General features: G+C 48.9%; 1 protein-coding gene across 2 annotated transcripts in view; it reads right to left on the bottom strand.

Annotated features, from left to right (window-relative positions):
• The window catches only part of SCG5 (secretogranin V), a 64,424-nt gene that overhangs the window by 40,214 nt on the left and 10,409 nt on the right, over window positions 1–13,801 (bottom strand). The window lies entirely within an intron of this gene.

The following is a 13,801-nucleotide window of genomic DNA, read 5'->3' as shown; positions in this document are numbered from 1 at the left end:
CGCTGAAGAGTGAGGCGCGGCAGGAAAGAGGAGGCAAATGGTCTGACCCTGGCCCTGGCCTGACTGCACTAGCAACAGCTGGCCTATGACTTCAGTGAGGAACTTCCCCTCTGGGCCCACAGTCTTCTCTCCTGGGAAAGGAGGCAGGTAGGCAAGAAGCTCTCCACGGTGCCATCTTGTCCGTGATTCCAACGCCCTAATTTGTGCAGCAGGCCGCCTCTCACACCCGCTCTTGCCGGGTGCTCACACAGCTCTGGGGAGTATTCAGTAGAATATTCTGGCAGGCATCAGGCTCCTAACTCGGAGTTCTTCCCGATATACCACGTTGCAGAGGTTTGCCAGGCGAACAGGAAATGAGCCTGCCTGCTGCCGTTGGTTTGACGGCCTTCAAATATGCACTGCTGTCACCTGGGTCAAAGAGGACACTGTGATGTGAGCCAGCGTCGCAGCAGGTCCACGTGGCAGAGCGCCTTCCCCACGAGCGGCCCCGGGGTTTGAAGCCGCAGCTGACAGAGCCTGTCTCCAGGGGAAGGCCAGGCGCTTCGCCTGCCTCCATCCAACACCAGGTTTCCTTTTCTCCATAACTTCGCTGACAGCTAGACGATGATCAGAAATCCCTGGGGACTGGGACCAAGGTCCTAAACAGTGACTCTCCAGAACTACAAAATTTAAATTCCTGGAGAGACTGGGGCTAGGAATCTCCAATTCTGACAGCTTCCCAGGTCATCCTGATTATTATCAGGTCAGGTAATCGCTGTTCTGGGTAGTTTTCTCTGTCCTAAGAAGCCTGAAAATGCCACAGCGCTTGGAATAGTCTATCCAACTGCCCTGATGCGTCTTGTCTGGGGCAAGTAACAACCCGAATCCAGCCCTATCACAAAACCATCTATTGAATGATTCCATTTATATGAAATGTCCAGAGTAGGCAAAGTCATTGAGGCAGAAAGGGGATTAGTGTGGTCAGGGTCTGGGGAAAGGGAACTGGGGGTAGTGTAAGGGGGTAAAGATTGGGGGGCTGTGATGGCTAAGGGGAATGGGGTTCTCAAATTTATTGTAGTGATGTGAATATAATAAAAAAAACATTGTAGACTTTAAGTGTTTCATATGTGAATTATATTTTAATAAAACTATTATATATAATTTTTTAAACCAGCCCTAACCTTCCTCCTCCCCCACTTCCCCCCGCCCTTCCTCCCTCCACACACACCATGCCAACTTGTGAACATTGACAGGTCAGTTACAAATGCCCAACTAGTAAATGTCCTATATGTGTGGTGGCACTCAGCCCCTTATCACCTCACTCACCTTTTGACCACTAATACCCTGCCCTCCAAGACCAGAGAAACCAATTCACCCTGGGCTGGTGGCACCACCTGGTGGCCATCCTGGAAAATTCATGACCAGATATTTCTGCACTACCTCCTCTCACCATTGGTGCACCTCAAAGAGGAGCCGTTCTCCCCTCTTATCCTTTTCCAACTTCAGGGGTCAATTAATTCTAGTTTAGTTAATCTCCAATTTATATACAAGCATTCCCTTCCATCTCTTTCCCCTAACTCTTGCCCAAGGTCTCCCTCTACTGCCTATAAGTCTGTGCTGTAAAAAAGAGAAATAGCAGCCCTGACCGGTTTGGCTCAGTGGATGGAGCGTCGGCCTGCGGACTGAAGGGTTCCAGGTTCGATTCTGGTTAAGGGCATGTACCTTGGTTGCGGGCACAACCCCAGTGGGGGGCGTGCAGGAGGCAGCTGATCGATGTTTCTCTCTCATCGATGTTTCTAACTCTCTATTCCTCTTCCTTCCTCTCTGTAAAAAACCAATAACATATATATTTAAAAAAAAAGAGAAATAGCAAATCATAAAGTGGGTGGACACAATTAGAGCTACTAAAAGAGCAATCCAACTCATTATTTCAGAGAAGCAGAACAGCAACAGGCAGATACAGATGGAAAGGCGGCCAGTTGGTTGATAAATTAAAACAATGAAATGCCATTTTTCCCTATTAAATGAAGACATTTCTTAAAAGGTGAAACTCATAGTTAGCAGGAGAGACAAGATTCTTATGAACAGATGGAGAGAGCAGCCCCATTAGCCCAACATTTGCAGGAAGTGCTGTGACAGTGTGTAGGGAACGCAGCCTAGAAATCTGCATGGAACTTGACCCACTTTATTTTCCCCATAGCCATATATATCCTAGGGAACTTGTCGGAGGCTACATAAAGATCTCTGAGCAAATATGCTCATCAAAGCAATGTTTATGATGGGGACAAATTGGAAAACTTTGAATGTCCAGTATTTGGGGAATGGTTAACTAAACCGTGGCATAAACAGATAATTGGATATAATGCAGTTACTAAAAACAATAGTGATTTTCTATGCTATACGGAAAAGCTCTTGATATAATGGTAAGCATAAAAATCCAGATAAAAATATTTTTAGCATGATTTTAAAAGCTACACCTATTATAGAAAAAGACACTGGAAGAAAACACCAAATGTCAAAAGTAGATATTTCTAGGGGATGTGATTATAAACATTTTGTTTTCCAAATAATCCACATGGTGTTTATAACTTTACTAGAGGCCTAGTGCACGAAATTCGTGCATGGGTAGGGTCCCTAGGCCTGAATGGCAATCAGGGCTGATCAGGTTCCCTGCCTCCCCACCCCCTCCCCGCAGCTGGTCGCCCACAATGTTCCGTGCTGCCCTCTGGTGGTCAGCGCACATCATAGTGAGCACTAGAACTCCCTCTCTCCTGGTCAAACTCCCGAGGGGGCACTTTGCATATTAACTATATATATATATATATATATATATATATATATATATATACATACATATATATATATATATATATATATATATATATATATATATATATATAGAGAGAGAGAGAGAGAGAGAGAGAGAGAGAGAGAGAGAGAGAGAATGAGAAAAAATACTAGACACAGAAGTAATCCATACCACCTATAGTCCTTTTATAGGTAACTTCACATTTCCTTCCAAATGAGCAGTGACAGGAAAAATAAAGCATGCAAAACAGTCGTCTTCCACAGGGGGGTGATGTGGCCACACAGAGGACATCTGACAGCATCTGGAGACATTTCTGGTTATTCTCCTGGCACCGAGCAGGCAGAGACCAAGGAAGAGCCTCCAGACAGAGAGTTCTTCAGCTCAGTGTCCAGGGTGCTGAGAGAGAAAACCCCGCTCTATAGTCAGTCACACACAGGATCCAAATCTAGATCCTATCTCCCCATCTGGACAACCCTGGGCCCCAGCTTTCCCTTGTAAAAGGGAACCATCCCATAGCATTTCTGAGGACAAAATAACCATGTGTATATTGCCTGGCACATAATATTTACAAAATAAATATCAGTTCCCTTCCCCTAGAGCCACATTTAAAGAAAGAACACTACTATTCTTTCTTGAGGGGAGGGGGGGATAGGTATTATAAAACAGTGCTTTCTAATCTTTTAATTACATCTTAATTACTCACTTCAAATATAATCTTGGAGTCAGGTAAGCTTTGTTGTGCTCCCCCAGGTTCTAGAACTTTAATATTCAGGTTGATAGGATGAAAAATGAATCGGGGTCTACAATAGTGACAGCCCAGCACTCGGGAAGGCAAATGCTCTGAGTACTGGGCTAACAGAGGTGATCTGTCCTGCCCACCTGGGTCCACCCTGCGGTTGAAAGGCTGCGGGGGGGCGGGGGGGGGGGGGTAGTGGGGGCAGGGAACCAGAGGACGTGAGCATAGGCGTCCTGCCTGCGTCACTCACCAGCGGCCAAAGCCACACAGGATTGACTTTTCCTTTGCCAAAAGCTACCGATCCATCCATCCAGTTTGGTTTCCCACACTTTCCCCTCCACTGTTTATAAATCTGCTCACAGAAAATAATAACGATCTCGAGAGAGCAAAACTCTAGCCCCAGCCTGCCCTCATTCCCAACTGCTTCCACGTCAGAACAGTGGGCCCCACGGCGAGCGGCGGCGTCCCACCAGGGCCCTCGCAGCCCCTGTGCCTGAATTGGAGCGAGGCCCGTGCAGGAGAGGGGAACACACTGAGGCAGGGGCGGGAGGCAGGCTGCACGCGGACTGGTCATTACACTCGGGTCACAGGCCTGGATCTCCTGAGCTGACCACTCTCGGTAGCAGTGGCGTCTTGCCTGTCACAGCCCAGACCCACCGGCACCAAAACTGCCCATAAAGAACCAGAGGCGCTGACCAGGCTCCAGGGCGCTGGAGACAGACCTAGTTAAATGAGAACCTACCGCCGCCAAGACCTCTCTTCACTGACAGTGCGGGGGCGGGGGTGGGGTGGGGGGATCCCTCCCACGTTAGTGCAATGCACGCTGACGGCCAGAAGCCTCCCCGCCCCTCCTCCCTTCAGAGACGTTTCCAGGCAGTAGCACCTGAGTGGCTGCCATAGTTTTGCACACTCCAGTGACCAAGGACGACTCAGAGTCTGGACAAACTGAACAGTGTTCCCTCCCATCATCGGCTTAAGGATTTAAAAAAAAAGAAGAAAAAGAAAAGAAAGAAAAAGACAGAAGAAAGACCCACAGGTTCAGTTAAGGCAACGACAGGCGCCTTTGGTAGCTTTTGGCAAAGGAAAAGTCCCCGGCAGACCCACGGTGCCTGCTGCTGGGGAGGGAAACGTGCCAGGGGCTGGTGGGCACAGGCTTGAGGGGTGCTGCACCAGCAGGAGGGCGCCCGGCCTCTGCAGGGCAGAAGGGCGCGTGGACTACCTGCCACCTCCGGGGGGGGGGGGGGGGGCCGAGGCGCCCTGGGCCTGCCGGGAGTGCCTGTGGGAAGGGCCATCGCCATGGGCGTCTGGACCCTGGAGAAGCCCCACGCTGCCCTGTTCAGGCCAAATGCAGCACCAAGTTCGCTTCTCGCTGTCCATGCGAGTATAGTCTACAGAGCTGGGAGCCAGTGTCCCACCCTCTGGGAACTCACAACCAAATGTGTGCAAATGAACTGGGGTCATGTCTCTGACATCGTTAATGCTAGTGACTGAAGAAACACCCACCCCCAGCCCCTGGGGTCCCAGCCGTGCTGGTGCCAAATGTGCGAGTATATGGCCGACACAGGAAGGACTGTCCCGCGCACCCTGCGCCCACTGCCACCGCCGCCCCCAGCACATCCACATCCAGGCAGCCTGCGAGTCTGCAAGGAGAGAGGGGCGTTGTGGGCACTGCAGCACAGGGACAGGCTGTGGGAGGCAGTCGCTTCCCTGGAGGCCCTGGGGCTCTAAGTCTTACAGACCACATGCTCTTGTCCCCAGATGCTTTTAGGTCCAGAAACTGGTGACATCCTTCAAATTCCCAGCTTCCTCACTGCCACCGCCCCTCCCCATTACCACCCTGCACGAACATGTACTGGCTAAAAAGTATATCCCTTCCCACTTCTTCCTGCCTGACCGTGAGTCCCCCTGATCCAAGCCCTACCCCTCCTCAAGGAATCCAGCTCAAGTTCAACTGACCTAGGATGTCTTTTCTGGGGCCAATACCCTTGGTGCCGTCTGACCCACACCCTGGGCTCTCAGCTTCTGTCCCAGCATGCTCTAGGTGCGCATTTCAATATTTCTGGATCTTTCCCTCCCCTGGACCCCAGCCTCCTTAACAAGGGCTCTAGTCCCACAAGAGGAAACAGGCCCATTTCTCCCTTTGCAGCTATCTGGGCATCAGTCTGCATCAGCCCACTGAGCTGGCCCGCCTCACTGGAGGCAGGCAGTGCGTGAATACAGGTCACCACTCCTGATCTCTCTGGGCAATCATTCTGGATGCCCCACACCCACGCACCAAGGGAAGAGGCAGCCAGGGGATAGCAAAGCAAGGGGGCCACAGTCTCGTCCTGCCCCATCATTGATGTTCTGTGAAACTACTTAATTCCTCTGCTCAGTTTGACCTTTAGTAACAGGTCAAACAAAGAAAATGCCTGGCTCTTACTGTTTTAAAAAGACCCTATGTTAAGACCCTGATCAAGTGTCTTAACATATTGCAAAATAGAATAAATGAAATGCAGGTTTGTTGGTCATAAAATTTATCAAGGTCACAGTTTCTGGCACATAGTAGGCACTAAGTAAATGAAAATGGAACTGTGCGATATGCTGGAGGCTAAAGGCAACAGCTGTTAGCATATTAATGCAGAAAGACCAATTGGAAGGCCGATGGACTTGGATATTCAGCAGGGCTGAAAATCAGCATAATACTGCCCTGCTGTGGGCTCAATGGCTCAAGGCAATTTCCTAACCTGATAATCCTTATGCTGTTTACCAAACTTTACCTTTGATCTGCCTGTATGCATTGCTAATGGGCAAATGTGTATTCAAGTAAATAAATAGTGGACCAGGCCAGAAGTTGGTGTGTCTGTTCAAGAAAAGAGGCTCCACCTGGCCCCCAATGCCTTCTAAATTCATATTTCTTGTGTAGCATTTTCATTTGTGCATCAGCCCGTCCTTCAGATCCTAAACCCCTCCGCGAAGCTCATGGCAGCTAGATGGTGTTTTGACAGGATGCCTGGCTCCAGGGAAGTGTGTTGATCTTAGCCTGTGAGACACGCCAGCCGTGGACAGTCTGCTCTCAGGGCACCAGGAGTGGCCTTTACAGCCCTCTCACACCTGCATGGCCTTCCCTCTCACACCTGCATGGCCTTCCCTCTCACACCTGCCTGCCACTCACGTCTCTCTCCCATGTCCGTCTGCAGGTGTCGGCCGGCGCCCACTTCCCTCTCAGCATGGCAGTGGACTAGAATTCTTGACCTTAAAGATGCTTCTGTAATCTATTTCATGGCAAATCACAGTACTTAGGTAGCCACAAGGACAAGAAATAGAACAAGCACAGCTGAGTGTGTGAAAGTTGCCTTTTACCAGAACTGGCAGTAAGCATCCAGCCTCACATGCCTATTGGACAGGTTTCTGAGGCCAGGCCGAGGAGGGCACAGGCACAGGGAACGTGGGACATGGCCACAGAATATGACAACCATCCAGCCATGAAGCCATTCACACCTGGAAATACGTGTGGTGGATGCAAGAGGCAATGACCACAGAATGCTGCTTTGCATTCGTGCAACACTTTACTTTTATTATTCTCACCGGAGGATATGTCCCTACCGACTTGAGAGAGAGAGAGAGAGAGAGAGAGAGAGAGAGAGAGAGAGAGAGAACATCAGTTGGCTGTCTCCCATACTTGCCTGGACTGGTAATTGAATCCACAACCTTTTGGTGTATGGGACGATGCTCCAACAAACTGAGCCACCTGTCCAGGGCTTACATAATATTTTAGATTGCCCCAAACACTTTAAAATTTCAGGGTGGGCAAAAGTAGGCTTATAGTAGTTCATATGGAAAATCACACATAATAAATAATAATACAAGAATAAACTGGAGAGAAACTAAGATGGCGGCATAGATAAACACCAGGAAATCGCTCCCTCCCACAACAACTTCAAAAACAACAACATAAAGACAAAATGAACAGCATCCAGAACTACAGGAAAGCTGGCTGAGTGGAAATTCCACAACTAGAAGGAAAGAAAACCACACTGAGAGCCAGAGGAGCTGTGGAAGTAAAGTGCAGAGGTACGGAGGCTCGCGCGCGGAAAGGGGCTGATACCTGAGGACGCGGCTGTCTTTTTAAATCAAGAGGGAGTCACAAGCTCCCGACTGCTCTGAACTCCGGTTCCAGGAAGTCTCTGGGGACCCAGGACTCATACGGGGAGAAACTGGACTGTCTGGCAGCGGGCAGAACTCGGAACTTGAGGTCGGCTTTCCCTCAGAGGTGCGTGCAGCAATTACCGGGACACTGAGATGCCCGGCCCCTTAGGGCAGGGCTGAGGATCCGCCAAAGCTGCTTGCTCCACCCTTTGATTCCCTGAGACCCCGCCCCACCCAGGCTGCGGCAGAGGCTTTTGCATATGAATGCCCCGGCCCTTTGCAACCTGAACATTACCTAACAAACTGCAGCAGGGTCACAGACCCAGAACTTCCAAGAGAAGGCCCAAGGCCCCACAGCAGCTTGCATTGCTTCACAGATGGGCCTCATCAGGGTACCTCCAAATTCCAAAAAAGGAAGGGGAATCTGCAGTTCTCTTCGTAGCTCCTGCTGTGTAACCTCAGGCAGAGGCTAAATTAGCACCTCCTTAGATCCAAGAGCCAGTGTACCCAGTGGTCAGAGGGGGACCATCCAGATTACAACTCCTCAGATCCATAAGGGACACACTCAGGGTGCAGACTCAGTGAGCACCAAATCCCCACTGAAGCAAGTCTTGCCCCAGAAGGGTGTCTTCAGCACAGAAGTTCTCCCACTGCAGACACAGCTGATTCTCACTGCCAATTGGCCTGGAGGTCAATTCCTCCCAGTGATCCTACAACAATCAAGGCATAACTACAATAAGACTGTGCAAAAAGCCCACAAGGGGGTACACCAAGAGTGTCCACCTCAGGTAACTGGGGAGGCTGAGCCACTGGGCCCTACAGGACACCTAGCACACAAAACCACTCTACCAACACAGGGAAGCATAAAAAATGCGGAGACAAAGAAACAGGTCACAAATGACAGAAATGGAGGAAAGCAAACGACTGGATATAGAGTTCAAGGCCACGTTTATAAGGTTTTTCAAGAATTTTATGGAAACCGCCAATAAATTTAGTGAGGCCCTCGATAAATCTAGTGAGACTCTCGAGGATATGAAAAAGGACCAACTAGAAATTAAGCATACACTGACTGAAATAAAGAATAATATACAGAGATCCAACAGCAAACAAGAGGATCCCAAGAATCAAGTCAAAGATTTGAAATACGAAGAAACAAAAAAAGACCCAACCGAAAAAGAAAAAAGATTCCAAAAATATGAAGATAGTGTAAGGAGCCTCTGGGACAACTTCAAACGTACCAACATCAGAATTATAGGGGTACCAGAAGAAGAGAGAGGGCAAGATATTGAAAACCTATTTGAAGAAATAATGACAGAAAACTTCCCCTACCTGGTCAAAGAAATAGACTTACAAGTCCAGGAAGCGCAGAGAACCCCAAACAGAAGGAACCCAAAGAGGACCACACCAAGACACATCATAATTAAAATGCCAAGAGCAAAAGACAAAGAGAGAATCTTAAAAGCAGCAAGAGAAAGACAGTCAGTTACCTACAAGGGAGTACCCATACCACTATCAGCTGATTTCTCAACAGAAACCATGCAAGCCAGAAGAGAGTGGCAAGAAATATTCAAAGTGATGAACAGCAAGAACCTACAACCAAGATTACTTTATCCAGCAAAGCTATCATTCAGAATAGAAGGTCAGATAAAGAGCTTCACAGATAAGAAAACGCTAAAGGAGTTCATCACCACCAAACCAGCATTATATGAAATGCTGAAAGGTATTCTTTAAGAAGAGGAAAAAGAAAAAGGAACTCTTACCATTTGTCACAGCATGGATGGAACTGGAGAGCGGATAAATACCACATGATCTCACTCATTTGTGGAATATAATGAACAACACAAACTGATGAACAAGGACTGATCCAGAGACAGAGAGGCATTGATTGGACTGTCGGGCCTTGGAGGGAGGGTGGGGGAGGGTGGGGGTAAGGGGGAAAGATCAACCAAAGGACTTACATGCAGGCATATAGGCCTAACCAATGGACACGGACAACGGGGGGGGTGAGGGCATGAGCGGGGGGGGTGGGGGTAGAGGGTAACGTGGGGATAAGAACACATATGTAATATCTTAATCAATAAAAAATATATTTTTTAAAAAAAGAATAAACTGTTTCATGTACTCACTACTGTAAACCTATTTTTGCCCACCCTATACAGTATTTGGCTACCATATTGACCCCGTGGGATGGACTGGACCACTCACCTCCATTTTCACATTGGGGACATGAACTTCATAGAGCCTAAGGGACTTGCTCAGCGCCCCACGACTGGTGTGAGGCAGGACCAGACCCCTGGCTGCCTGCGCCAGGCTCCTCCTGCTTCCCCAGGGACCACCCCCCCCACACACACACACACCCATCTGCTGCTCCAGTCACACGGCACACCACGGGTAGAAGTGCACACTTGGTTTTCCTCGTGCTGCCAAGCTGGCGTCTGCCAAGCCCTCCTGCTGCCAGAGCTTTCGTCATGCACCAGGGACATGCGCCAATTTGTTCCAAGGGGGCAGTGAGTCCGAAAATGTGCCCCTGAAGCTTCCCTCGTGTCCCTGAAACACCATGTGCCCAAATCCACACGTGGCTTACCACGACTGCCAGCACCATTGCAGCTGCTCAGCTAAATATCACAGCCTAGGCCCTAGGGCAGTGATGGCGAATCTTTTGAGCTCGGCGTGTCAGCATTTTGAAAAGCCCTCACTTAACTCTGGTGCCGTGTCACATATAGAAATTTTTTGATATTTGCAACCATAGTAAAACAAAGACTTATATTTTTGATATTTATTTTATATATTTAAATGCCATTTAACAAAGAAAAATCAACCAAAAAAATGAGTTCGCCTGTCATAGGTTCACCATCATGGGCCTAGGGGGTAGGAGACACCTGGAGGAGAGACCTGACACAGCTGCTTGCCAACTAACTCCTAAAGCTCAGTGACGTGGGCAACTTTAAACCTAAACACACACACACACACACACACACACACACACACACACACACACACACTGTTACAAAGGTTCTATCAAATGAGACAGAGCCAGGAAGGTATTTCTGCAAACCATAAAATCTTATCTAAAATGTAGCTGCCACTAGCCCACCTCCTGCGTGTGAGTGATCACCCATCAGTTATCTGTGGGAAATTGTTCACCATGGCTTCCCTGCTCACTCCGCACACTGCTGTTGCCCCTCCCTTGCTCCGGTGCAGGTCTCAGGTGAGTGGAACAAGGTCCCCGCGTGAACCTACTCTGGGCTTCAGCAGGACAGCGCGTCTGGGAGGACCCACCAGAGCCTGTTTGCATCAGGAACTGGGAGGAGCTCACACTCAGAAGAGAGGAGTCTGCTGCTGAGCCTGAGGCAGGGAAAGCCAGGCCCTCCTGGGCATGGGGGGGGGGGGGTGGCTGTGAGCTATTCAGGTGCTCTGGTTTTCTGTGTACCTCTCTGCCGTTATGAGATAGTCATGTGTTATTTAAGAGGTGAACTGAAGACCTTACATCATTCAATTTTCACATAATTTAAAAACAACCCTGACTGAGGATGATAGTCATTTCTGCTTACCCGCTAAAAGGCAATAAGCACTGTTGATAATTACCAACCAAGCCTCCTACATTGAAATTGTGACTCTTGACAATTGTTACTTTGTGGGGGTTCACATTACTTCACATTTGTGCACACAGTAAGACTGTACTAATATTTTATATTGTACTAGTGGCCCAGTGCACGAATTCGTGCACCTTGAAAGGAACTGTGGGCCGTGAGGCTGTGGTGGGCACAGGAGTGGATCTTGGCTCATCCTCCACACCCCCACCCGGTCGCTCCCACTGTGGACCCCGGTCCCCTGTCTGCTGGCAGCCCTGTTCCTGCCACCGCTGCTGCCACTCACACGCGCTGATGGTGCTGGCCCTGCTTGCACCCGCTGATGGTGCAGAGCAATTGGGGCTGGTGCCAGCAGTGGGTGCTAACAGAGCCAGCACTGTCAGAAGGTGCAAGCGGCAGCTGCTGCCCAGATCACCCCTCAGGAGCAGGGGGAGGTGGAGAAGCCCTCAGGGGTGATGGGGGCGGCAGCCACCGCTCGCACCTGCTGATGGTGCTGAGCGGGACCAGCGTCAAACGCCGGGAGTGGGTGTGAGCAGCGGCTCTGGCGCTGGCAGTGGATGTGAGTGGGGCCAGTGCTGGCAGCAGGTGCAAGAGCCGGTTGGGACCACAGTGCACAGAAGTAAAGAATTTTCAGTAACCACCATGTTCTGCACTCTGCCGCCTGCTGCAGACACCTGCCATGGTGGTCAGCGCACATCATAGCAGCTGGTTGTTCAGTAGTTCCGCTGTTCGGTCTATTTGCATATTAGCCTTTTATTATATAGGACTGCTGCAAAGTCACTTAAAATGTACACTAAGATTATTAAGATTATTTTCCATTTTTGTTCTTGGTTTATGCCTCACTAAACCATTTATTGCTAAGAAGTAAAAAGTAGACAAAGATGACACTGTAGATTTTTCAACTTGGATTACATTTTACAAGATATCTAGGAGTTATGTAATGTTATTTATAATATAATTAGCAAATAAATAATAGATTACATTCATAAAAAGCTAAAATCAGTTGTCTGAAATTTTAAAATATCAAAAAACATAGATAAGGTATATGATATGCATACAAAAGAACAGAGATTTGTGAGGCTGACTGCATTTCATTCATATTTTAATTCTGAGCAGGTGGCTTAAAAGAATATAGCCTTCCCTAACCTGTTTGGTTCAGTGGATAGAGCGTCAGCCTGCGGACTCAAGGGTCCCAGGTTTGATTCCAGTCAAGGGCATGTACCTTGGTTGAGGGCACATCCCCAGTAGGGAGTGTGCAGGAGGCAGCTGATCGATGTTTCTCTCTCATCGATGTTTCTAACTTTCTATCCCTCTCCCTTCCTCTCTGTAAAAAATCAATAAAATATATTTAAAATAGTTTAAAAAAAAAAAGAAAAGAAAAGGAATATAGCCTGTCTCCAGGCCAGTGTGGCTCAGTGTTTGAGCACTGACCTATGAACCAGGAGGTCATGGTTCAATTCCCCGTCAGGGCACATGCCCAGGTTTTTCGGGCTTCATCCCAAGTGGGGGGTGTGCAGGAGGCAGCCGATTAATGATTCTCTCTCGTCATTGATGTTTATATATCTCTCCCTCTCCCTTCCTCTCTGAAATCAATAAAAATATATTTTAAAATATATATAGTGTGTCTGCAAATACTAAGGCGAAAACCTCTGAATTTGACTGCATCCAGACACATCTGTCTGCCTCTCCTTCGTTGTCAGTGTTGGAAAACGCCAGGCCTGTGCTCGGGGCTGATCCCCTCGCATCTCCTCAGGAACTTCTTCCACTTTCTCAACTGCTCCTCATCCCACATCTCCAACTCTCCCTCCCCACTGGTTCTTGCCAATGAGCACTTACTCAAGTTTAACTCTCTAAGGCAAAACCTTCTTCATCTCTACATCATCCTCTCCTCCTCTCCTCCTCCCCACCTCCCCACCCCCACCCTAGCCTCCTGAAACTATTATTATCTTCTCCTCCTGACCTGGAGGCTCAGGTAACAGCTTTTACATTTTGTTTTCTCTGTCTGCTGCCGTGTGACCTCTGCCCCACCACCCCACAGGGCTTTCAGTTCCATCCACGCCCCCAGTACCTTCCGTGTGGCCACACCCAGTGAGCACGTCACCCCCAGTGGTTCTTATTTCACGTGACCTCTCTGCTGATTTGGACAGTGGTGACCACTGCCCCCTCCTGAAACTCTTTCCTTGTTTTCTTTGCACTTCACCTCTCTGGTTCTCATTTATTCCCAGTCTTTCTTTCCAGATTCTTCTACCTGGTCCCATGCCCCGAGTCTTCCAGGCCTTTTTCTTGGGTGCTCTGCTCCCCTTCCTGGTACTTAGCAGGGTCACCTGTAGCCTCAGCCACCACCAGCATGGGGATGACTCCCAAACCTCTCCCTCCTCCCAGGATCGCCCCTGTATCTGTACATCTCAGTGCTCTCTGGATCCCCACACCTGGGTGTCCCGGTACCTTAAACACAACACAAAACAAGTCATCATTTCATCCCCCTGTTCTGCCTCCTCCCAGAAAAACAACCCAGACCCCCTGCTATCCCTTTTCAATTTCTTATCACCATCTGTGCAA

Source organism: Myotis daubentonii, chromosome 1 (assembly GCF_963259705.1).
Source record: "Myotis daubentonii chromosome 1, mMyoDau2.1, whole genome shotgun sequence".
Taxonomy (NCBI): domain Eukaryota; kingdom Metazoa; phylum Chordata; class Mammalia; order Chiroptera; family Vespertilionidae; genus Myotis; species Myotis daubentonii.
Note: the sequence above shows the minus strand (reverse complement) of the source record. Positions and strands in the feature narration are given on the sequence as shown.